This window comes from Acinonyx jubatus, chromosome B3 (assembly GCF_027475565.1).
Source record: "Acinonyx jubatus isolate Ajub_Pintada_27869175 chromosome B3, VMU_Ajub_asm_v1.0, whole genome shotgun sequence".
In the NCBI taxonomy this organism is placed as follows: domain Eukaryota; kingdom Metazoa; phylum Chordata; class Mammalia; order Carnivora; family Felidae; genus Acinonyx; species Acinonyx jubatus.
The window spans coordinates 119161925-119188386 of record NC_069386.1 but is presented as its reverse complement, the minus strand read 5'-3'; the positions used below and the strand labels follow the sequence as shown (position 1 = coordinate 119188386).

At 46.6% G+C, this 26462-nt stretch overlaps 1 long non-coding RNA gene across 2 annotated transcripts in view; it reads left to right on the top strand.

Annotated features, from left to right (window-relative positions):
* The window catches only part of LOC106974379 (uncharacterized), a 153706-nt gene that overhangs the window by 60678 nt on the left and 66566 nt on the right, over positions 1-26462 (top strand). For both annotated transcript variants that reach the window (XR_008299545.1, XR_008299546.1), the window contains exons 3-4: positions 2752-2875; positions 15994-16156. This is a non-coding gene — a long non-coding RNA (uncharacterized LOC106974379). The remainder of the gene's footprint in view (positions 1-2751; positions 2876-15993; positions 16157-26462) is intronic.

Here is a 26462-nt window from a genome sequence, read left to right as displayed (position 1 = left end):
AAGCTTTATTCACTGACAATCTGTAAGCAATTTTCCACCCATGGTCATCAGTCTCTCCAAGTGGCTCTGTTTTCCAAAACACTGCCTGCCCACCAGGGCTCTGAAGGCATCCTCCAGGACATAAACACTGCACTCTTCTCTCTTTTTCTCTCTTGCTTTGTCTTTCTTGCTTCTCTGTCTCTTACCCTGCCCCATGAAGAATTGCTATTTGTAAACTTGTTCCTAGGACCTGTGATGAAATTAGGGGAAATGGAGGCAAAGAAAACACAGCCTTAACTTTTAAAAGAATCCCTTCTAAGAGAACCTGGGTAGCTCAGTCAGTTAAGTGTCAGATCTTGATTTTGGCTCAGGTCATGATTTCATGGTTCATGGGTTTGAGCTCTGCACCAAGGCCCTGCTTGGGATTCTCCCTCTCCCCCTCTCTCTCTCTCTCTCTGCCCCTCTCACACACTCACACTCTCTCTCAAAATAAATAGGTAAACTTTTTTAAAAAAATAAAAGAATCCCTCATAAATTGAGGGGCAGAAACAAGAAGACTTTGGGATTAAAGTAGCTCTTTCCCAACTGGCATTTCAGAGTTTGTGATACATTTGTTACATCAGAAGCCACTAGAAAAGGGGTCCAGAAAGAGGGACTCTGGTTTTGTGTTTCAGATCAGTTTCTAGGAACTGATCTGAAAAATGTGAAGGAGAGAAGGTGCTCAATGTGAGAACCAAGATGAAGAAGTGACAGGAAGGCAGAGCCCATCCAGTTCATTGAGAATGAACTTTCTGGTTGTCATAGCAGTCCAATAATGGAGTGGGCTTCCCAGACAGGAGGAAAGACACATGTTCACCATCACTGGAAGAGTACAAACATGGCTGAATGACCACTTGGGGAATGTTGGAGAAGGCAGTCAAGTTTCTGAAGGGGTTGAACTAAATGACTTTAAGATCTCCTCCAGCCTCGAGACTCTATGATTTTACCAAACATCCCAGAGAACAAGAATATAATTTTTAAACTGAATGCAATATACTTGAAATTTTATGTGCCAAACAAGATAGCATGAAAATATAGTAAAAAATGGACAGAAACTGTAGAGGCAGGAGACTTTACAACATCTTTCTTTGTATGAAAGCAAATGAGAAAAAAAAAAACCTAATTGAGGAAATCTCTATAAGTTCCTAAAGGCAAAAACAAAACAGAGTACACTTTGTGTTCATAATGTAGTAAACTGACAGATAAATAACATAATACAACAATAAGCAGCATTATTTTTTGTGTGCCCAGTTGAGTCACATAACTATCCATAACTATGTCTCCCTGCTTTGGGATTCCAGAAGCCATATATTACAATTTGACCCCACCTCCCTGGCTTTGACTGACTGAGCGATGATTGGACACTTGAGCCAGATGGGCCAGAATTCCTTCCCTGGGAATTTGGAATCAAGACACAGAGAGAGGAGTATCTTCTCTCAGATGGATGGATGTTCAGTACACAAAATTGAGAACCATCAGTGATCACCATCTGCCATATGAACTGAAGATAGAAGAAATATGTTGGGGAAGAGAGAGAGAGAGAGAGAGAGAGAGAGAGAGAGAGAGAGGGAATGATATATATACATAGGAGGGAACAGAGATTAGATCCTGAGGGAAGCTCCTGATGACTTCCCAGTCACTGATATGTGACTGTGTAAGAGTCTCCCCTTAACTCTTGCCCTTGAAGTTCACAAAGCTTTTATATCCTTATCTCCTCTTTTACTTAAGTCAGATGGAGATATTTTCCTTATAATCAGAGAGTTCTAACTCATAAAAACAAACAAGCAAATGAACAAAAAGAACACACTTCAGACCACTTGAAAATTTCAACACTGTCTTCTAAACAACTCTTGCTTCAATAGTGAAATAAATACTGAAGCTTTAGAATATTTACACAGTCATTACAATGAAAACCGTACAAACAGCAAACTCAAGGCTATAGCTAAAGCTACACGAAGAGGAAAATTCATAGCTTCAACAACATACAGTACAAATAGCCTGGTTAAAATCCCTTTTCTACCATCCACTAGCTTCATAATCTTGTTCAAAGTTACCACTTCATGCCTCAGTTTTCCACATCTGAAAATGGATGTAATAACAGTACTTATCTCATAAGGTCCTATTATGAGAATTAATTTATACAAGGAATATATTTAGAACAGTGCTTAGCACATAATATTATTAATTCTGGACATTTATTCAAATAATAATAACAATAATAAAACAATAAGTAATGTATAAAGAAGCATGCATACTGAAGCCATCTTTAGGGATGGGCAGCACTGGGCAGCCTCAAGGGCATTTTAGCGTTCTCATGTTCCCCTATAGAATAAAGGCAGTGCAACCCCAGTACATGGCTGGCTTCTCCTGTCTTCACAGATAGAGCTGTTCCTGGCTTGGGCTGAGGGCAGGAAATGGAACCAGGTTGCCATCTGAACATCTCAGCACCAGTGTAGGAGAGATGAACACGAGGCTGTCTTGGTGTGGTGACTCTGTCCTCCCTTGACTGAGGGGTTCATGGGGCAGGAGAAGGGTTTCTGGGCTGAAACCCAGGTGATTTTTGATGCTGGAGGTCACAGAAGGGGGACCACTGGACCTGAAAATACACCCTCCTGACTCCCACTCACCACTGATATCCCAAATTCCATGATCAGAAAGCAGATCATTCATTGGTGCCTTCTGGCTCAGCCAGGCTGTGTTCTTATCTTAACATCCACTTCCTTATCTTTGCAGGTGGGAGATGGAGTGACCACCAACAACATGCATTCCTAAGGTGGTCTGATGGAGTGTGGGGCTCCAGCGAGGAAGTGGAGCCCTGGGCAGGAGGCATCTCATCAGGGAGACAGTCTGTTATCTGGTAAGAACAGGGTGCTGGAGAGAATGCCTTGATCTTGCCTGGGCTGCTTGAAGGTCCGTCCAGGTTCCTGTGTTTTTGTCCGTCAAGCCGGTATTTGAGGCAATGTGTCCCCATTGTCCTGTGGAGGCTCTTCCTCCTACATGAGTCAGATGTGCTGTGCTCCAAAGAGCTTTTGAATCCAGTTACACTTATGAGGACAGCTCGCCGTGGCTGGACCCCGGGCGTTTAATTCCTTGTGGGTCTCACAGTGGCCATCTGGAGAGCCTGCTGCCCTATGCTTGGTGCTATAAACTACCTCAGTCCTAACAAATACTGATCAATAGCATATTCAGAGTAGACAAATTCGTCATTTACTGATCATCTACTGAGTGCTAGGCACTGGGGACAGCAGGGCACAGAGAGCAGGGCAAAGTCCCTGCCTTCATGGGGTTCACATTTCTACCGAGAGGCAGACAAAAATAAGAGAACAAGTATGAATGATGTTTCAGAGAGGTAGTTGGTGCTCTAAAACATAAAGCATGGTGGGAGCCATAGAAAGTGACAGGAAAGATGAGACAATACTAGGAAGATGGGGACATCTGGGCAGAGATCTGAACAATGAGGGAGCTACTGAAAGACCCGAGAAGGAAGTTTGGTCTGAGGGGACAGCCAATGTAAAGGCCCTGGGACAGGAACTGACTTTGCACAACAGTGAGAACAGTGAGCAAGGGGCAGGACAGGAGGAGATAGGGTCTGACCCTGATGGAACAGATCCAACAGAACTTGACTTCTGTAGCATGAGGAATGGAATGTGATTGCCTCACTCAATTATGCACTCCTTAAGTCAAGACTATAAACCCAGTGAACCAGTTTCACCACACAGCATTCTAGGATGAGCACTGGACTGCGAGTCAAGAGATTGCAAGTTAGTCTGCTCGGCAACTCATTTGCTGTGGGACCTCAGGCAGATCCCTTAACCTCTCTGTGCCGTCATTCTTCACCTATAAGATTAAAAAAGTAGAGGCCCCTTCAGCTCCATATCCTTGGAGTTTACAACAAGTCAGTATATTTCAGATGCAGAAAACTAGGTTGTTATTTGAGAAAGCAGTGAAGGAGGAAGAAGAGAAGGGAGAGGAAAAATGAGGAGGAGGCAGAGTCCCTTCCAGACTCTACGTTCTTTGCCTCTGTAAACAGCCAGCAGAACGGGAGCACACGAAGAGTGTTGCCAATGCCCTGAAGGCGAGATCGCATAGGAAAGACGTGAGGGTGTGCTCTGTCCCTGACCACGGTGCCACACGACAGCACCAACAAGTCATTTGAGAAACTAGTGGGGTTGTTCTGGGAGCCTCCAGGAATAAATAAAAGAAATTATAAGAAGAGTCAACCGGGAGAAACTTGAACATGCTCACGGAGGGATATGCTGGAGTTTCATGTCCTTCAGGGCTTGGGATATTTTTGCCAAGTGGTGAAGAGTAGGGAGAAGAAAACGTGCAGGTAGAGGGGCTCTTCTGAGAGACGAAGGCTCCAGGGAAGGCCCGGCTGGGGGAAGGGGCCCCAAGATGATGATTGCCAGGGTTTTTCCCTGGAAGGTATGTGGGGCAGGCCCAGGCCGGCGTCCCTGAGCAGGTTATCCTGAAGGTGTCTTCTCCTAAAACTGAAATGCTCTCTAGTGCATGGTGGGGACAGAAACTTTCCATGAGGCGTAGAGCATAGGTAAGAACCGTTCTTTGGAGTCAAAAACACCCAAGTCTGAATCCTAGCTCACCTGTGTGACCTTGAGCAAGTCCCTTAATGTCTCTATGCTTAAAAAAAAAAAAAAAGGATGCTACTGACATCTACATCATGGGGTTGGTGCAGAGATTATGTTAATGTTAAGTAGGGAGTAAAAAAAAAAAAAAAAATAATACTGCCCTTTCCCACCAGGGCCTGAACCAATTCCTGAAATAAATAGGAGTCCTCATATGGAGGCCCCACATCACCATTATTATTGATAAAGGTCATAACATGTGACTCGTATTGACAGGGTTTCCTGATACTGAGCCCCAGAACTGACAGACCTACCTGGCCCCCAGCAGCCCTGAACCTGCACCCCAGGAACACTCATGGGGATGGGGAGCCCAAGGGTTAGTTCCCCCAAAGAGGCTGGTAGGCAGAGGTTCTGCTGCATGTACTCAGTTCTTCCTCCCAACTCACCAATCAGATGAGTCGCTCCCTAAAGGAGAGAGAGAGAGAGAGACCCAGGGGTGTTTCAGCGGGTAGACCTCACTTCCTGTGGAAGAAACCTCAACAGTAGGGAATGACCTAAACACAAAATCAGGAGATCTATGTGACATGGTTGGCACAGGAACCGGGATCTGGTAAACGCGCAGTAAATTGCCACTTTATTTTATTTTATTTTGGTTTTTTTTAAATGTTTATTTATTTTTGAGACAGAGGGAGACAGAGCATGAACGGGGGAGGGTCAGAGAGAGGGAGACACAGAATCTGAAACAGGCTCCAGGCTCTGAGCTGTCAGCACAGAGCCCGACGCGGGGCTCGAACTCACGGACCGCGAGATCACGCCCTGAGCCGAAGTCGGCTGCTTAACAGACTGAGCCACCCAGGCGCCCCTTAAATTGCCAGTTTAAACAGTGTCTTCAGCCTGGCATGGTTTGCTCATTCTTCCATGCCAGTATTTATCAGGCGTGGTCTATGGGCAGTGTTTTGTGCCCACTGCTAGGGAGGACACGAGAAACAAGTCCACCCTGAGCCCTCCACCCCTCTGCCCATTCTGCTGCTGCTATCACTATTTCTTACTCCTAGCTAAGGTTTACGAATTGGGTATTCCACATCGGAAACTCTCATGGGCTCCTGATGTGCACCATCTCACGTAATTCTCAAAACTCTTAAACGCTTGTTATTACACATCACCTCTGTAGTTGTGGAATCTGGGACAAATGGGTGAAGGCCTTGCTCAGGGAGGCCTAGTGGGTGAGTGCTGGGTGAGACCAAAGCTCCTGATGGTTATGTAGCAAGACACATCGATGTGGGACGACCAGGTCTGTCCCTCAGCCGTTGCCCTGGGTGGTGCATCACACATCACAGGCAACCAGGGCTGAGAGGTCCCCAGGGAGGGCTTTGGCGTGATGGTGGCCTTGCCATCAACATTTGAGAAAAGCAGATGAGGTGGCCAACGTGTATGTCTTCAGGACATTTCCCAAGCCGTTTGGGCATGACTTCGCTTCCTCGAAAGGGACATAACCTTGGAAGGAATAGAATCGTCCTGAGGAGGGAATGAAAGTGAATTCAAGCTGATTCAAGGGGCAGGGGACCAGCTTCAAAACCAGCCCTTCCATAATGAGGCCGCCTGCTGGGAGCTCACGGAGATCTGCTGGGCTCCGGATGGCATCGTTGTTTGGCTGTCCCTTTAGCCAGAGCTTTGGCTCTTTTCTCGAGGGCAGGGCTGCTCGACTCCCTGAAGCTTCGCCTCGGCCAGCCTCTAGCACTGCTGTGCTCACGAGGCGCGATTTGGCCAGTACAGCTCTGCAGTTCATATGCGCGCTCTGGACCTCTCCCCAAAACAGCCCCTCAGCTGCCTGGGGCCTGACGCATCTCTCACGGTTGCCCCACAAGGCCCGCTCTTCTCCTTGGCTCGGGGGTGGGTGGTGGGGGTTCCCAGTCCTAAAGGGGAAATGGTAGTGTGCACATTGTCCAGGAAGAAGTTGTTTTCAGTTTATGAGGCTTAATGGACTGCCCTCCCCACCCAATTTTAATAATGTTGCTAATGCGCCAGAGAGAGGAACTAACGAATTCACCCTTCACAGTTAGTAAAAGTTGCAGGACCTCTGTGTGAAGACACACAGGCTTTCATGATAGGAGCTTTAGGTTGAAAAAACATATAAACCAAGAAGGGCACGGAGGAAAGAGGATCAACATTTAACTGTTTAGTGTGTGTCTTAAATGGGGTCTCCCAAGAAGCAACCCCGAGACAAGATCTGGAAGCAAATGGTTTAGTTGGAAGGGGATCCCAGGCAGCATGAGAAGGAGGGGGGCAGTGACACAGAGGAGCAAAGGAAGCTGGTTACCACCCAAGGACACTGGAGGTTCGTCCTACTGGAGAGTTCTGCAAACAGTGCGGCTCACAAGCCTCTTAAACGCCAGCCTCCACCAGCCTCGGTGGAGAGCGTGGCATGCCTCAAGCTTGCCTTGTCCTGGGAGGCCACAGCAAGCGTTCACAGCCACAGAAGCTCTTGGAAAAAGATGCAGATGCCTTTAGGTAGATGTGAGGTCAGCCTGCTCAGAAATGGTACACAGCCCAAGGGTACAGCTGGGGCTCTGACAAGGTCTGCTGCACCGTGGGAGCTGATGCCTTCCAGACGACATGTCATTCATTATAACCTGATAATGCCGGTGGTGTGGTCCACACTACATAGGTGGAGGGGGGCGGGGTGCTGAGGGTCAGAGGATGCAGTGTTTCCCAACCAGAGTGTTATTCTTTACAACCTAAGGTGTTTCCATCTCTTCCGTCTTCCCCAACTAAATACCAGTGGCGTTCCCCTCTCCCCTAGGCATAGTGACTAACTGGCTATCTGAATGGGGAAAGAATGCTCTCCTTGCCCCCCACCCCCACCCCCCACACACACTCACACAAGTGCTGCGTGGTTAGGTCTTCCTTTTAGACCACTTTGCATTCTACCCCAGGGTCATGATTATTGATTCGACTAAGAATGAGCCGAGCTGAGGCAACATCATTCTTGGAGCACACTTTACTTGACCTCTGTAAAATGGACGTCCTTAAACTGAGCTCACAGTTGTGTTGAAGAATTGAATACCGAACACGAAGGTAGCACAGCGTCTGATCGAAAGTCAGTGCTCAGAAACTGTTAGCCATTATTACCCCTTGAGGGGCTCAGGAATCTATTTCTTTCCTATTCCTTATTTCTTGCCCCCTCTCTCTTTTTCCGTTTCCTGCCCTCCCTCCCCTCCCCACCGCCGCCGGCCCCGTGTCCGTTCTCCAGGAGACATTCAGGGCAGAGGAAAGAACTGATGTTTGAGTCTCTGTCCTCACGAAATAAAGGTGCCGTCAGTCAGGCCAGAGTCATCTGTAGCCGCAGCTGGAGAGGCCAGAGAAAGACCAGCCAGGGTCTGGCCCCCCAGTGATAGGGAGGGTTATGTGTGTGTGTCCAGCAAGCAGGGAGCTCAGCGTACGTAACGTGCACACCGGGGCATTCCGCTGCACACTCATTAACACTAATGTGTAAGTAAACGTCACCCTCACCAGAATTTACCCGGATGTCTTTTTTTTTCTTTGCTGTGGAGGCAGGTCTTTCATAAGCTTTTAGTGGAGTTTTATAACTTCTGTGATATTCAAGGCATGCTCCAGCGGCCGGGATGGCTTCAAAGGGGAGGACTCAGGCCAGCTCACTTTTGCTTGGGTCAAGGTTATGAGGCATTGTGAGCTGACTCTAAGCAGAGGAGCCTCAGCCTGTGTTTGCTCTGGTGGCCAGTCCAGAGTCATTCCAGGCTTTGTACCACCTTCCACATCCTCAGCCAGGATGAAGGGAGGACCCAGACCAATATTAGTCTGATGGCATTTGTGTGTGGGACGGTGGCAGCTGAGAGGGAGTGAATTTGACCTCTTCAGATGATGCGTATCAAGCTCCGTAAGCAGGATTCAGACTCAGTCATTTGCGCAGGAGATGAGGCTTCATCTGTATGATGCATCCCTTTGCATCAGAGTAATAACTGGGAGTAATGAGAGGACTTAACACGAGTCTTCCACGTTGCAGATGCTGCGAACACGCTGTTCGGTGCCTCCCCACAACCCTCATCGGTATTAATATCCCCATCTTACGCATAAAGAGGCAAACTCAGAGCAAGGATTTGACCGCTGAGGCCACAGAGCTAGTGAGAAACACAGTGGGGATTAGGATCCTTTGGGCAGCTAAGTCTCGTCTAGGGTATCTCAGCCTCGGACTGTTGCCACTTGGGAATAGATGATTCTTCATCATGGGGACTGTCCCGTGCATAGTAGGATTTCGAGCAGCATCCCTGACTTCTCCCCACTAGTTGCCAGTAGCATCTTCCCAACTGCAAAACCCAAAAGTGTCTCCCCTCCAGATGTAGCCCCAGTTGACATTTCTTTTCCATGGGAAGAACCTCCATCTCATGCTTCTACAAAGAGCATGGTCGGAGGGCGACCCTTGGCCCCAAACCCTGGCAACATCCGAGCCTCAGTCTCCTGGCTTCCCTTTTAGCCTCTCCCCGCAAAAGCTTCTCAGTTCATCAGTCCTGTGACCTCCTCCATTCATTCACTCGTTTGCTCAATGACTATTTCTTGAATACTCTATACTCTATACCAGGAGACAGAGAAACAAACAATCAAAACCCTCCTGCCCTGATGGAGGTAATATTCCAGTGAACAGAAATCACTCAATAGGTGTTACAACCCATGTGCCTGCACTGATGCATTTTATTTTCACACCAAGAACTGCTACTTTCAGTGTCTCCGGGCACGGTCTGAGACACTGAGAGGCTAGAAAACTTGCTGAGGTCCCGGCTAGGGAGTAGTGGGAGTTGAGAGTTAAGGCCAGGCGCCGGGCTCCAGACCTGTGCACCTGCCCCTGCATTCCCCTGCCTTTTCCAATCTGCACCTTCACCCCACATCTCTTTCCCACGGTCTTGGATATTGCCACACAGAGTCCTGGTGTCTTTCCAGATATGCAAGCAAATGTCATCTCCTCTCCCCACACAAACTGGCCATCCACTGATCTCCCCTGTGAACCAGGCTCGACGTGTTTGTGCCGCCGTGGAGTCATGACCTTTTCCTCCATTCCCTACAACAGCTTCTTTTCTCAAGTCCCGCTTTTTTTTTTTAATGTTTTATTTATTTTTGAGAGAGAGAGAGAGAGAGAGAACAAGCAGCAGAGGGACAGAGAGAGAGGGAGACAGTCTGAAGCAGGCTCCTGGCTCTGAACTGTCAGCACAGAGCCCAACATGGAACTCGAACTTATGAATCATGAGATCATGACATGAGCTGAAGTCGGACACTTAACTGATTGAGCCCCCCCAGGCGCCCCAAGTCCTGCTGGTTTTTAAGACACATCTCTCATCTTCATTCCAGTGACCCAGTTAGGCAAGCCTATTCGTACCCTCTTTTCATAGGTGAGGAAACTGAGGATCAGAGAGGTCAAGTGCCTTGCTCGAGGCCACACAGCCAATAAAGGTTAAAATGTATGCATGTCTTCTGATCACAAGCTTTGTGCTAAGAACAGATCGTTTCATGAAAAATGCTATGTTGCTGCACCTGCCTCAAGAGCCCCTACAAGGTTAAGGACCATGACTTGTGCCGTGTCTGGATCTCTTACTCAGCGTCTAGCACTTGGGTTGATTCAAAGAGCTGGAGCCACGTAGCCCAAGTTGGAAGAATGTGACCCAGACTGTGTCCTAAAGTTAATGCTCTGGAAGTCCACCAGAGGGCAGTGCTCTCCCCGCGGAAGAGAACTGAGAAGTTCGCTTGAAGTGACCAAAGAACTTGAATCTGAAGAGGTTCCCAGTCACATACACGCACGCCGCGTTTAGAATCTTGCTCGGCTCTCAGACACTGATGAAATCTTGGGGACTGTTACTCAGGCATTGCTAGAGAAGAAACATGGCTTGTGCCCGAGTCTGGCATTCGGCATTTCCTAGCTAGATGATCCTGAGGAAGTCTCTTTGTCTCCCTCTGTGTAAGAGTATCTGTCTGGTCTCTCTCACTGATAGGGCCACGTTGAGGCTAAAACTGGACACGTGTGATAGCGTTACAGCGATTCACTATTACAATTATGGATGTTATGAAATTAATGTAACTTAATTCAGTAATTAATTTTGTGCGAAAGCGTTACCTGAAGCCTTGCTATCAGAGCGCGGTCCACGGATGAACTGGCATCACCTGAGAGTTTGTTGGGACTACAGAGTGGAACTCCTCGTAGACTACTGACCTTTAATACTATTTTGGCTATTTTTTTTTATTTTTATTTTTAAAAAATTTTTTTAATGTTTTTATTTATTTTTGAGACAGGGAGAGACAGAGCATGAACAGGGGAGGGTCAGAGAGAGGAAGACATAGAACCCGAAGTAGGTTCCAGGCTCTGAGCTGTCAGCACAGAGCCCGACGTGGGGCTCGAACTCACGGACCGTGAGATCATGAGCTGAGCCAAAGTTGGACGCTTAACCAACTGAGCCACCCAGGCGCCCCTATTTTGGCTATTTTAATAGTACTTTGACAAGACCTAGTAAGGTCTGACACTGGCTAGAAATAGAAGAGTTTTAATGAGTTAAGAAAATAGCAAGAAAAACAAGTTGTGGAATTTGTTTGGGAGTTAATACTGAGTTCGGTTCATTGTCCCCCATAATAGAAGTGTCCCCGATGATGAGCCTGAGGCATGTTAAGCAAATTGTTTGGAAAGCTCAAAAAAAAAAAAATGTATCTGTATCCAAGTTATGCCTTAGGGAACTCGACTTGAAGGTAAAATAAAACATCCTGTATTTAAATCAGTTAGGATAGGCTAAGTTATGCTGCGGTAGACAACCTGACATTTGAATGGCTGCAAAACCCCAGAGGTACAGGGCCATCGCAGGTGGGCGGGGGGCTCTGCTCTGTCACTCAGGAGTCTGGGCTGCTGGGGCCACTACACCCCAAACATTGCAGGGAAAGAGCTCCGGAAGGCCTTGCACCGGAAGCGACATACCACACTTTGACTCACAATTCATTTGGTCCAAGCTAGTCACCTGAGCATGGGGCGTGGGGGCCCAAAGTGCAATCGTATCCTGTGCTTGCAAGGTGAGGAGCTATAAATATTCAGTGACGAGCACTGAATAATAATTCAGTGACAAGCACTTAATAATGACCACAAAGCTTATCCCTGAGTTATCCGGGGCAGCAGCTCCCAGAACCAGTTGTGCGGGAGAACTGATTGAGGACAGCCTTGTTCAACGTACAGATTTCAGAGCCCCTATCCCTGGAATCTGATCCAGAATCAGGACTCTGTTTTAACAAGTGCCCTAAGGGGTCCTGATGCACTGCCTCCACAGACCAGCATTTGAAAAACACTGGCTTTGAGTCTTCCTGTCCCTTAACCCCATCTTGAATATACAGGGCGCTGGATGTGTTTCCCAGGAACGCCTTGACAAATCACCCCAAACTGGGTGGCTCCAAACAACAGAAATTTAATCTCTCACAGTTCTGGAAGCTAGAAGTCCAAAATCAACGTGTTCTCAGCAAGGCTGGTTCTTTCTGGAGGCCCGGGGGCACAATCCATCCCATGCCTCTCTCCTAGCTTCTGGCTGCAGGATGCAATCCTTGGCATTCACTGGCTTAGAGCCATAGAATTCCGATTTCTGCCTCCATCTCCGCTTGCCCTTCTCTGTGTGTCTATGTGTCCTAAGGGCACTCGAGGAATTCAAAATGATTTCATTTTTTAAATCCATCATCTAATTCATCTGAAAAGACCATTTATCCAAATAGGGTCACGTTGGGAGAACCTTTCTCGTAAATACCTTTCTGGGGTCCATATTCAATCCACTGCAGGCACACATTCAGACTGAACCCAGTCTCTGCCCGTCCTCTCTGGACAGCCAACAGTGGACTTTGCGAGCCACACACCACAAGGGGTCAGACAAGCCTTATTTTTCCGCTGCTAGTTCCCTGCAGCACCCAGGAGTCCTTTCAATGTCAGGGGGAAACCACTTGGGCACTCCGCTGTGAGGGTCAACCAGGGCAGGCTGTGGCGCTGGGATCCCAGACCCGGGAGCCAATTTCCCTCCTTGCTGCCTCCTGCAAAACAGAAGGATTGCATGCTAGGTGAGCACGTCTGTTTGTACAGCTGTCTCTGCCAAGCCACTGGGAAAGGTACCTAACATTCCAATAGCCTCGGGCCCATCTAGGACCCGGATGTTGCTGGCATTCCCCTCCTCCGCGGTGAGGGCTATGTTCTTGACAACTCCCAAGGTTGGAGAATTCCGGGTGGATGGTCATAAGATATTATGAGGAAAATAGGTATGGGCATTCAGGACATCAAGCGAACGCTTATTTTTATATTCTCTAAAAGATGGTAGTAATGACAGTACATTAAGTAGAACACCTCAATGTCATTTGACACATCTTGAATTAGTAATAATGGCTCCTCAACAATTATTTTCCATTTAAGCAATTCCTTTGCTCGCCAGAAGCGTTTTAGTGCATTCGGTGGGATATCATACGTTAATCTTGCTTGGTTTTCAAGATTATGCCTAGGAAGAGGCACATTCCTTTCTGTCTGTGGTTTTTCACTCAGGAATGATGAGTTTGAAATGTGACAACACAGAGCCCCCCACGTCACTCTCCCAAAGTCCTAACCTGGAGAGACCTGTGGTTTCTCGCTTGGGTGGTGGTGGGGAGGCATATGGAAGTACGTCTCAGGGGACTAGAATTTGCCTCAAGCCAATTCGCAGCAGGAGGATGGGATTCCTAGGAGCTTGGAGTGTCTGGGCCTGGCCTTCCTGTCAAACTGGCCCAGTGCCCCAAGCTGTCAGCTGTGTGGTCCCCTCCTCGGGGCTCTGCCTGACAGTCAGCCTCGGCCTGTCCTGTTTCTTCATCACTTGCTGTGATTTCTGTCCATGGCCAGTTGGTTTATTTCATCATTTCATTGGTTTTGTGTTCGGCATTTTCCCTCCTAGAATGTAAGCTCCTGGAGGTTAGGGGTCTTGTTTGTTTTCCTGGAGCCTGAAACCGGTAGGGCTTGGATAAATTTTCTTTGAAACAACGAAGGTCCACTTTGGTTGTGCCTGGAGCTGACCTTCTCAGGGACCTGCTTCCAGGACCTGTTGACTGGTTGTGTGCAGAAATGTTTGCTTTGCACAAAGAAAACCCTCTGCTTATTGTAAACCTTTGCTTTTTGATCTGTAGATTTTTCAGAGTTTGCAATATACAAATGTGAATTGTAATCTCCAAGAGAAGAATTTACTGTGGACTGTTCTCCAAAACGTTGACCTTCTGTCTTGGCTGCCTGGAGCTGTTGTTCCAGAAAGGGCTTCAGGCAGGCCTGAGCTCCATTCCCCTGTCTGGTTGTGCTGGCCAGCTGTGTTCCCTACTGGCTGGGGGCCCCTTGTCACTGCCGAAGAGACGTGGAATGACTTCTGGACAGAGTCGTGACATCTGTGTTCCCAGCCTGGTATAGTCATCTTCAGGCTGTTTCACTGTGAGCAAGTCACGTCTGTTCTTTGGGCCTTGGTTTCCTTACTTCATTCATTCATTTGGCAGATGTTTATTGAGTGCCTACTAGGTGCCTGGCTCACTGCTAGGCACCGGCGGTAGAATGGTGAGCAATGAAGGCAGTCCTGCCCTCCTGGAGCTTACAGTATAGTCAAGAATAAGGATGTTACCAAACAGTGCATGGAGACGTATTGAAATGTGACCATGACAAGTGCTGTCATGGAGGGGAAGTCCCTGATGGGGTATGAGATCCTAATGATGGAGGGTCTAACCTAGTGCAGGGTTGCATACCGTGTAGAGAAGACCACCCAGAGTTGGAAGCTGAAGAATGAACAGGGGTGAAGAAGGGAGGGAGGATTTTTCCAAGCACGGAATCTTCTGGGACTCCGGCCCTGTGGTAAACAGGTAGAGATGAAGGGGGGCCAGTGGGGCTGGAGCAGGGAGGTTGGGGAGTGCAGAGGCCAGGAACAGGCCACCCAGGGGCCCGTGGTGTGGGGGCTGGGCTTTATCCTGAGAGCCATGGGAAACCATAGATGTGTCTGAGTCTTTGAGTGCGGGTGTGAGCAGCATAGAGCAGCATGTGATGGCTTTGCATTTGGACAAGATGCTACACTGGGGAGTAGCTTGGAAATGGACCAGAGAGGGCGGCCGTGGGCCACACCGGAGGTTAGAGTAGTGGTTCAGATAGGAGATGGTCATGGAGGATCGGTCCATAAATATTTTTTGAACACCTACTATATGCCAAGTGCTTTTCAGTGAACCAAATAGGCAAAGAACCCTATCCTCATAGAGCTGATGTTTTAGTGAGGGGGGAGATGAATAGTAAACATAATAAGTGAGGGAGCTGAGATGTTGGGAAGCATTATGTGCAAAGGAAAAAGAAAAATAAGTTGAACAGAGTAAGTGAGTTGGGAATGGAGGTAGTTGATGGCAGAGATCCTTAGGAGGTAAAAATGACAGCATTATGGGGCTCCTGGGTGGCTCAGTCAGTCAAGCATTTGACTCTCGATTTTGGCTTAGGTCATGACCTCCCAGTTCATGTGATTGAGCCCCACTCATCTTCAGGCTCTGTGCTGATAGGCTGGAGCCTGCTTGGGATTCTCCCTCTCCCTCTCTCTCTGCCCCTCCCCCTTCATGTGCACACGTGTGCTCTTTCTTTCTCTCTCTCTCAAAATAAATAAACATTTTTAAAAAATGACAGCCTTCTGTGATGGAGGCTGGGAGGTTAAGGGAGAGAGAAGTGTCAAGGTCAACTCGTAGATTTCTGGTTTGTGCAACTGAAGAATGGTTGATCAAGAGTGTACTAGGCCAAACGTGACACAAGTCTTTCTGATTCTGCAGCCGTGTGGGCCCTGTGGCAGTGGCCGTGGCTGCAGGTGGGCCTGTAATCTGGTCTCTGCATCCCAGAGACCACCCTGCTGTGGGAAGTCCCTCTCCTGGATTCGCCACACAGGATGCGCCATGTCTCTCTCTGTGCATGGCGGGCCCACGCTGTGGGTAGCTGGGGCTCCTGCTGCATTGCCATCAAGCCTCTCCCTGGGGTTGGCGGCATCTGTCCCCGTGTGTGCTCACTGATGGAGCTCAACAAACTTGATGTTGCAGACTGCTGCCCCGGGCGGGCACGCTGCCAGCCTCATTTGCGTATCCCTGCCCTTGCCGCTTCCTCTGGCCTGCTGAGTGTCCTGTGTCTCCGGAAATGACTCTGCCTTAACCCTCCAGGGAATAGGGTATTTGTAGGGTGCATTTCTCGAGATGGCCTGGGGGCTGGGGCTCATGAGCTCTGACCCCTAGGAGCTCTGGGGTCTGCATATTCCTAGGGTTCTGGGTCACTTTGACAAGGCTTCCCCTGAATGATGATTTCAGTGACAAGAGGGATAGGGTTGGCTGACCCTGGGACCTGCCTGAATGGTCCCTGCTGCTCCCTCCCTAGAGAAAGCCAAGGCTTCCTGTTGGGCTCCCCTTGGGCAAATGCCTGGCATGGACAAAGGAAGATGATGAAATAACAACCATGATGAATGGCCACTGAATGCTTTGCACACGCTGAAGAGCTTTCTGTGGATTATTTCACTGAAACCTCAGAGCAACTCTATGAGGTAAGTGCTATTAGTATCATCTTTCTCCTTTTAGGGATGATGTAATGAGGCTCAGTGAGCTTGCACAAGTTGCCCAAGGTCACAGAGCTAGCCAAGGTACGGAGCTGGATTCACACCCAGGCCAGCCCGTGCTCTGAACCGTCTGCTCTAGCAGCTGATGGACGGGCACGAAGGTCACCCAAGTGGGGGGGGGGGGGGGCGTTGTTCAGACTCCAGTCCTGACTTTGCACTGCGTCCTGTGGCAATTTGGACCAAGTCCATTTACTCATTCATTGATTCCTTGAATATTGATCAAGTGCCTCCTCTTCAAGGGCTGGGGGCCCGGTGAAGTGATGTCTCACATGAAGGGCTCACACGTGGTAACTGTGACAGACACATAAGCACATCATCTGGGTTGCCGAGGGTCAGGTGCTTTATGGAGCAAGGCAGAGGTGCAGGTGACAGTGACTGTAGGGGGCAGGGGTGAGGGTCTGGGAAGATGTGGCTTTTGTGTGGAGCCCTGAAAGAGAAAGATGTTTGCCAAGCTTTCCAGGCAGACAGAACTGTGAGAGATGGCCCGAAGATGCCCAGAGTGCCTTAGGAACTTTGGGTTGTCTCTATAGGTGGAGTAGAAGTTCACGAGTGTGGTCTTGGTTCTATAATTAGAACCTACATGAGAACCACCTGGGGTATGTGCAGCCAGTTTGTTAGAATGCAGATTCCAGGCTCCGTGCCAGTCCCACTGAACCAGAATCTTTAGGAATTGGGGTCTGGAAATCTGCATTTCAGCCAGTGCCTCAGGACACTCTGATCTGTACTGAAGTTTGGCACAGGTGAGGAGAAGCAGAGCAGGGACCAGTTCTGGGCTTATAACAGAGGTCGGCAAACTTCTTCTGGAAAGGGCCACAGAGTAAATATTTCAGGCTTTGTGGGCTAAGAGGAAAATTGAGGACACTATGTAGGTACTGATAACCATTTAAAAACTAGGGGCAGCTGGGTGGCTCAGTGGTTAAGTGTCCAACTCTTTTTTTTTTTTTTTTTTTAACTTTTATTCTTGAGACAGAGAGAGACAGAGCATGAACAGGGGAGGGTCAGAGAGAGGGAGACACAGAATCTGAAACAGGCTCCAGGCTCTGAGCTGTCAGCACAGAGCCCGACACAGGGCTGGAACTCACGGACCGCGAGATCACGACCTGAGCCGAAGTCGGATGCTTAACCGACGGAGCCACCCAGGCCCCCAAGTGTCCAACTCTTGATTTCAGCTCAGGTCATGGTCTCATGGTTTGTGAGATTGAGCCCTGCATCAGGCTCTGTGCTGACAGCATGGAGCCTACTTGGGATTCTCTCTCCCTCTCTCTCTGCCCCTACCCCCCCCCCCAAAATAAATAAACTTAAAAAAAAAAAATACAAAAACAGGTGGTGGGTAGACTTGACCTACCGTAGTCTAAGCGTAGCCTGCCGGCTCCTGTTTTAGACAGTTACCCATCAGCTGAGTGGAGAAGAACTGGGACGGGCAGAAGTGAGGAGAGCAAAGCCAATGCCATATCCAGGGGAGCGAAGAGAATGTCTGAGTTAGGGCTTGTAGAGCTTCCGGGGGGTGGGGGCTAGAATGTTAAGAGATGGAATAAAGGACAGACTGGACAAGAGCTTGGACAGGAGGGTGGGGCCGAACAAGGAGTCAAGAATAACTGAACTGTTGGCTCGTGCTCTTGGGTGGACGGGGATGTCATTAGCTTATGGTACGTAAAAACATGTGTAAACATAGTGCTGTGTTGAGCAGAGGTCCCGTGGGTTGAGGACTGAAAGGGACGTCTTTGCATTTGACCATTCAGAGGTAATTAACGACGTTTGTGGGAGTAGATTTAGGAAAGCAGTGGGCATCAGATGTCAATGGATTTGACAGGAATGGGAGTCAGGAAATGGAACAGGTCGGCTCACTGTCCCCACGCTCTGGCCAGCAAGCCCAATGAGTGCTCTTCTCAGAGGCAGAGCTTGGGGAATGCACAGTCTCTCCTAGCCTAGGGCCCCGACCCCACAGACTACTCCCAGTGCTGGGTCAACTCACCTGGGGGCTTCTTGGTGTGTGTGTGGTGGGTGTTCTTCTCACCATGTGGGTCCTCAGCGTTTTCAAGATCCAGTGATTGTTGGTACATGTGTGGAAGACAGGGGAGGAGAGGGGCATCCTTTCCCAGGAAGTGTGTCCTTCCTGTACCTTGGAGATGGCAAACAACCATATCCCACCCCTAGAAGTAGATGCCCTCATAGTTAGCATCCTTTCTGCAGAGTTTCTGTGCTCTGGCTGGTACCAGTGGCATGGTGGGAAATGACGGAGACTGGGAATCCTGGCTCTGTGCCTGACAGCCTCGTGGTTCTGTGAGGCACTTTAACCTCTCTGAGACTGAATTTCCCTCTCTGCAATGTCAGGGCTTGGACGGGATGGACTCACAGGTGTATTCCAGGTTTGAGCTCCTATTTCTGTGGGATGCTGGGGCAGATGCCTTGCGTGGACACAAGCATCTTCCACTCCAATGTTTTGTTTAGGGGTGTGCCCAGGCTGTGTCCTGAGTGCCTGCTGAGGTGTGTACCGAGGACACCCCCCCCAAAGCGGGCACACCAGCCTCTGCCCCACCCTGAGGCTCTGCCCCGCACGCCTGAGTTCATCTTACTGTAGTCTCCACGGGCGCTCACTAAACTCATCCTACCCCGTCTCATGTCAACATTTTCTTTGATCGCGGGGGAAATGAGGACATTAAGGACAATGTGATGGTTTCTTTTAAAGCTAATTCTTTTTAATATAAAGAATTGTTCTTTCTTTGAGGTCATTTCCTCTCTCCCTTCATTTAATCGTTAAGATGTGCATTCTTTTATGAAATAAGGGTAAGGGTAGATGGTAGTTTTTTCTACTGACCTTACTTAAGAAAATGGATGTTTGTAACATCCATATGGGTCCCTGCCTGATTTGGGGGGTATCTTATTGAGCCATGAAATCCAAGTATCTAGGCTGGATTGTGACACCAAATGGGGATAATAACATTGGGTACTTGCACAGAATTGTTGTGTAGATTGAGGTCCTGAGGGAAGGCACAGTAGAAGGCACAGGAAGGCACAGGAAGGCACTCGTTAGCCACCAGCCACACCCACATCCCCCCCCCCCTCTTTCAGACATTTGGAGGACCCACTCATGAGAGTTCAGAGGAAAACAAGCAGCCAGAACACCACAATGCTCCTCTCCCCAGGGCTGGCTGAATATTTCACCCTTTCTGGAATCCTGCTGTCTGGAATCCTTCCCAGTTAGTTGTTGAAAAGAATAGGGAAATAAACATTACCATTCATTCATTCTTTCATCTCTTTGTTCCTTTATTAACCTTACACCTCTTTCTGTTTAATATGTTCTAGAATTGAGTGTATGGACATGGTAGGATACCAAGCTCCCATTCTGCTTGGAAGACAGACATGCTGGGCCAACAAAAGCTATATGTTGTGGTCAATGCTCTTAATAAAGTCAGATGGAAAGAAGTAGAATGAGATAGATTACACAACTCTGGTTATTTCTGCAAATGAGCACTATCTTTAATCCTGAGCTTCCTGGAAACCTTGGTAAGAAGGAAAACATGTTCCTGTTGTCCAATATGGTATTCCCAAACTTCCATCATTCTTCAACAGCCATTGCGTGTTTTTTGCCTTTCCTGTGGATCTACCCAAATTTTTACGCACTTGCTTTTTTTTAAATCAATACAATTATTTCACTTAAATTGAAAAGAAAACTTGATATTTTCATAGCTTGAAGACCACCATCACTTACCACAAATAGAGGATAAACACATACATAAATGCATAATCATTAAAATAAGGAATTGTCTGCTAATATAATTTAAAATAATCTGGTTATTCTGTCTGCCACTTAAAATGCACCAGCTACACTAGGGTAATACAATGACATATGTAAGGTCAATTGAAGACAAACTTCTTTCTTGGCGTAAAATTCAAGGAAGTATTTATTGCAAAAGACCAGAAGTTCCATTCAAATGGATGTTTCTTATGAACCCTATAAAAATTAAGGGCATAACATTAAGTCTCAACACATTGAATGCTTTTCTTTGGGGAGGTGAGCCAGTAGCAAGACAAACATGCTGTTTCTAAAGCTCTGACTCAGGAGTTTGCAAACTTATTCTGTTAAAGGGATCCGTAGCGAAGAGTTAGGCTTTGCGGGCCATATGGTCTCAGCTGTAACTACTATTCTGACTTTGTATCTTGAAGTAGTGACAGACATGTAAAACGGGAGTGGTGATATTTCAATAAACTTTATTCATGGACAGTGAAATTTTAAATTTTGTATATTTTCAAGTGTTACAAAATATTATTGTCTAAAAATTCTTTTCAATCACTTAACATATTAAAAGCATCTTTAGCTTGTAGGCTATATAAAAACAGTTGTGGGCTGGATTTGGCCCAAGGGCTATAGTTTTGAGAACTTACCAGAGTCGAGATCTGCTATGTTTCGTCCACTGTGGAAGGCTTCACAAACCAGCAGCAAGGTCATGTAAGGGGTTGGCAGCAGAGTTAGAACGAGAACCCAAATTTTTCAGTTTCAAACTCTGGGTCCGTCCCCGTTCTAGATGCTGCCGCTCTGGATGGAGGAAGCATTTACTCTGTGTCAGGTCTGATGTAGGTCTCTTTGTAAATAGAATCTCACTTAATCTTCCCGGCATCCTTTGTGTGGCATTTTGATCCCATTTTGCAGGTAGAGAAACAGAGATTTAGAGAGCTTAGGAATTAAAAAAACTGCTAAGTCATAGAGTCATAGTTTATACCCGGATCTATTTGGTTCCAGGGACTTTGCTAAGGAATTGCCTTGACTTTGATAAAGAATCGTTTGCCTGTCTTCTTTCTCCTGCACCCAGGCTTAACCCCCACAAGACTGCTCTTTAATTATAAATGCCTGGCTTGTGGGGGAAGAAAACATGGCCCCCACTTTTCAGTAACAAATAAGCTCTATGATGGATGAGGGGAGTGACAGCAAGCACACAGGGGAGAAAAGTGCTGTTTTGTTATATTTCCTAGATTCTTCTTTTAAAGAATTTTATTAAGGTAGAATTGACATACTAAATGGTGCATACTTAAAGTGTACAATTTGATGTTCTGACATATTTATACACCAGTGAAACCACCACCACAATCAAGATAATTAACGTATCAATTGTCCCCTCCACCAAAGTTTCCTTATGCCCTTTCTAACTACCCACCGTCTGCCCTTCTCTGCCTCACCCTATATCCAGGCAACCGCTGATCCCCTTTTGTCACTATAGATTAGTTTGCATTTTCTGTAAATCTGTCTGATTCCTTTACTCAACATAATTATTTTATAATTTATTGTACTATGCATGAAAAGTCCATTCCTTTTCATTACCAAGTAGTATTCCATCGTATTGATATACCAATTCATTTATTCATGCACTTGTTGTTGACATTTGGTTTGTTTCCAGTTTGGGGGTACTATAAATAAAGCTTCCAGGAACATTCATGTATAAGCCTTTGTAAGAACATATGTTTTCATTTCTCTTGTATAAATATCTAGGAGGAGAATGGCTGGATTATATACTAGGTATACGGCTTTTTGGTTTTTTGTTTGTTTTTTTATTTTACAAACTGCCAAACTTTTCCCGAACTAGTTGAAAATGCCATTTGCTCCACATTTTCCCCAACATTTGATACAGCTGTTCCTTTAAATTTAGATATTCTAATAGGTGTGTGGTTTTAACTTACATTTTCCTAATGACTAATGAGAGCTTAGGCTTCATTAATTACCATTAATGAATAATGATAGTTTAGTTTCCAACTAAAAATAATTGAACAGCTTTTCATGTGCTTACTTGCCATCTGTATATCTTCTTTGCTGAAGTGTCTGTTCAAATCTTTTGCTCATTTTCTCATTGTTTTGAAAGGTCTTTATCCTGCATACATGTCCTTTATTGGATATACGATTACAAATAATTCCTCCCAGTCTGGCTTGCTTTTTTTCCCCTCTTAACAGCGTCTTTCAGGGGCGCCTGCATGGCTTAGTTGGCTAATTATCCGACTTCAGGTCATGATCTCACAGCTTGTGGGTTCGAGCCCTGCATCAGGCTCTGTGCTGACAGCTTAGAACCTGGAACCTGCTTCAGATTCTGTGTCTCCCTCTCTCTCTGCCCCTCCCCTGCCTGTGCTATGTCTCTCTCTCTCTCTCTTTCAAAAATTAATAAACATTTAAAAATTTAAAAAATAGCATCTTTCAAAAACTGGCACTTTTAATTTTGACAGAGTCCAACTTACCGTTGTTTTGATGGATCATGCTTTTGGCATCTTTCTAAAAAATCTTTGCAAAGCCAAGATCCTAAACATATTTCATCTACATTTTCCTTTAGAAGTTTTATAGATTTAGGTTTTATGTTTAGGTCTATGATCTATTTTGAGTTAATTTTTGTATATGATGTGAGGTATGGATTGAAGTTCAATTGTTTTCCATATGAATATTCAATTGTTCTAGTGCCATTTGTGAGAAAGACTATGTTCTCACCACTGATTGTATTTATACCCTTTTCAAACATCAGGTATTCATGGGTGCGGATCTATTTATGGATTCTCTGTTCTGTTTCATTGATCTGTTTGTCCATATTGATGCCAATATCACACTGTTTTGATTACTGTAGTTTATGGTGAGCCTTGAAATTAGATATAGTCCTCCACCTTTGTTCTTCTGCAGGACTTTCTTTCCTTCTCATCTGGAAACAATGCTGGAGTGGCTGTGGAGGGTTCTGTTTCTCATTCTTTGCCTGATCAATGACTTGAATCTCTGAAAGCAGAGACTCTCTCATTCTTAGCCATCTCTGCTTAGCTCCAGTGGCTGTTCTGGAGACACCCGAAACCCTAAGTTCTTGCTGTACCACAGTCCCAATCTGTCTGAACAAAGTGGCCCTGTCTTGTGCCTTGTGAGCAGGAAGCAGTGCCCAAGGGAGATGCTCAGTGTACAGTGATTACAGGGAAGGCCCATGAGGAGCTTGGTACATGACTGCCCAGTAGGGATACTTTGTGTTGGATTGCAACAAACTGATCCGGTCCAAATCTCTCTTGGGGAGTAAGGGTGTGAAATGCAGACAGAGGCGGGGTTAGGAAGTGATGAGTTGTCACTTATGAGAAAGAGCTGGCAACCTTGTCCTTGAGTTGTTCTGTCCCAAGCATGCTATGCTTGCCATTCTTTTTTCTCCAGATCTGCTCTTTTCCCAAGAGGCCCCTGGTAAAGCCGTGTCCTTTCTCTTAGTCACACAAGCCAGAGTCATCGTGGACACCACTACTCCTCAACTCCTATCCACAATAAATCCCCGACTGCTGTCGTGTGTATATCCCAATTTTCTCCCCCACCCATCCCCTTCTCTCCATCTCCCTGGCCACCACTTGGTCTACGTGCCATCACCTCTCTGCTGAACAGCTTCAACAGCACCCAACAAATCTCCCAGCCTCCTCTCTAGCCACCCTCCAATCTGTTTACCACATCATTCAGAGGGATATTTTCATAATTAAACTTTACTTTGAGATAACTGTGAACTCATATACAGTTGTAGGAAATGATATAGAGGGATGCCATGCACCTTTCCCCAAGTGTCCCCCAACAGTAACATCTTGAAAAATGACAGTACAATATCACAACCAGGGTATTGACCTTGACAGTCAGATAGAGAGGCGTTCCAGCACCACATGGATCCCTTGTTGCATTAGTCCCCAGGGGCTGCTGGAACAAATTACACACTTGGTGGCTTAAAACAACAGAATTTACTCTCATAGTTTTGGAGGTCAGAAGTCTGAAATCAAGGTGTCAGCAGGATCCAGTTCTCTGAAGCCTCTAGGAGAGACTCTTTCCTTGCTGCTTCCAGCTTCTGGTGGCTCCTGGCATTCCTTGGCTTATAGCAGCAACATGTAGCAACATGTGGCTGTTGGCAGCCATTTTGTTCTGACATAGGACCAGAGAATGAAGCCAACAGAGAGGGAAGCAGAGCTAGAAAATCAACTCTTGATGATACTTTTTGGATCCTTGACAAAACATGTGCTTGAAGAGAGAGTTTTCAATTTGGTGAGCTAAAAATAAATAAATAAATAAATAAATAAATAAATAAATAAACAAACAAACAAACAAATCCTTTTTTCTTCCTGCATGCAGCGAAAGAATGCTGATTAAATACATAGAATGACCATTGTCAGTGACTTTCTCTCTAGCCCTCAGTTTCCCCATCTGTTAAATGAGGAGGATAAAATAATGAGTTCAATTTAATTCTTCAAAGATATATTGAGCATGCATTGCCAGGTGTTTGTGCTTGGTACAGAAGGATGATTTAAATGCAGTCCTCCCCCTGCAAGAATTTGTGAGCATAAACCTAACTGTAATACACTCTGAGAATGGCTTATTACTACTATGCACAAAGTGCTCTGGGACCACAGAGGGTGTGCTTGATTTGGCCCCAGAGAAGACTCCACTGAGTAGGTGACATGGAGCCTACGTTCTGAAAAATGACTAGGGCTTTTTTTTTTTTTTTAGCAGAAAAAACAGGAAAGGGCATTTTAGTTAAAAAAAAGAATATGAGCAAAACTCCAAAGTAAGAAAGCTCATGATGTGTTTGTGAAATAGTAGTTCATTATGCCCAGAGCTTAAAATAGAAGAGGGAGAGGAATGGGCTCCAGACTAGGAGAGGTCAGTGGGGTCTGGTTGCCATGGCCCTGCATGCCGTATTGGGGATTTCGGGCTTTCTCCTGCAGGAGAGATGGAGGCAGGGGAATGTAATGATTAGACTTGCATTTGGTAAGATCACATTTGTGAGCGAGAAAGACAGATTGCTGATGGGTAGAGACTGGTGGCACAGGGACCAGTTGGGAAGTTATTGCAGTGGTGGAGGTGAAAAATGATGAGACTAAACCATGCATTCAGGGATAATTTGCAAAGTGTTATGTGTTGGATATACTGAATTGGCATATGGTAGGTGCTCAAAAAATGTTTGTGGAATACACATTGCTGAGTGATGAGGAGCATGTTTGGGAGAGGATGGATTGATTATCTGAGGGTTATGAATCGGGTGATGGGTGGATGAGGTTAAAGAAGGGAGTTCGTGGAGGTGTCAAAGCCTAAAGAGAAGCCAAAGGAGGACTCCAGCGACTTTAGCAAGACGATTTGTTTAGAGTGACAGGGTGGGAAACCGAATTGCAGCACACTGAGTTAGCGAAGGCAGCAAATAAATGTAGTGTCCACTTAGAGGAGATTAGGGGCTAAGAAAAGGAGAGAGAATGGTAGATGGGAGAGGGGAGAGTGGTCAAGTGAGCCTGCTGGTTATCTTCCAAGCTCTGTCCCCCACTTCTTGCTTCCTAACAGAATCCCAATTTTGTTAACACCTCCACCCTACCCTGATGAAACCCTTTTGACTCAGAGTCACATGGATGGATACCCATTAATCTAAGTCAGTCATGGTAATCCCATTTCTCTTTGCCATTGATGGACTCAAGAACATGAGCGTTAAGTCCATCAGTGCAGAGCATTCCTCTGGCAACTGTTATTTATTCTCCAGGGATGGGCACTTGACCTTGTGGTCCAACCAGACTGATCAAGTGTGGCCATGGCTGCTACTGGCCACTAGATAACCACCAGGAGAGAAGCCAGCCTGAGGACAGAGAGCTGGACCTTGATCTGAATGGTGTCTGGAGACTGCCCTACACCCAGGTTTCTCCTTAACATGAAATAATACATTTTATGATTGTTTAAACCATGTTAGTTGAGTTTTCTGTTAAGTGCAGCTGAAAGCATCATTGATGAATATCCATGGATTTTATTTTATTTTCAGGATGGAGGGTACTCAGGGTCAAAGGAGAAAGTTCAGAGATGAGAAAGAAATTAAAGACAAAAAACAGAGGAGAAGGGGGTTGATGGGGGAGGCGGTTGGATGGCAAAGATTGTGTGCAAGACCGCTGGTGGAGGAGCTGACTTGGGAGGAAACAGGCAAAGTCCTTCCTCGTGGTACAGAAGGGAAAGTGGTATGAGCAAATGAGTGAATTGGGAGGTGGAGACAAGTTGACAGAAGGATCTGTAAGGACACTTAGAACTTTCCTGCCTGCAAGTGCTTCCCCTCTAGTCAAGGAGGTGAGTGGCATCAGTTGATAAAATCCAACACCCCAGGGTGGGGTGGGGGGCGGTGTGCAAAGAAGAGAAGGACTGCCTCCCGCTGGTGTCATGAGGAGAATCTCCATCGGGGAGGAAGATTCTGGGTCAGGCCTCCAAGGATGAATGAACTTAGTGTTGGGGGTGGCGGGGTAGAGT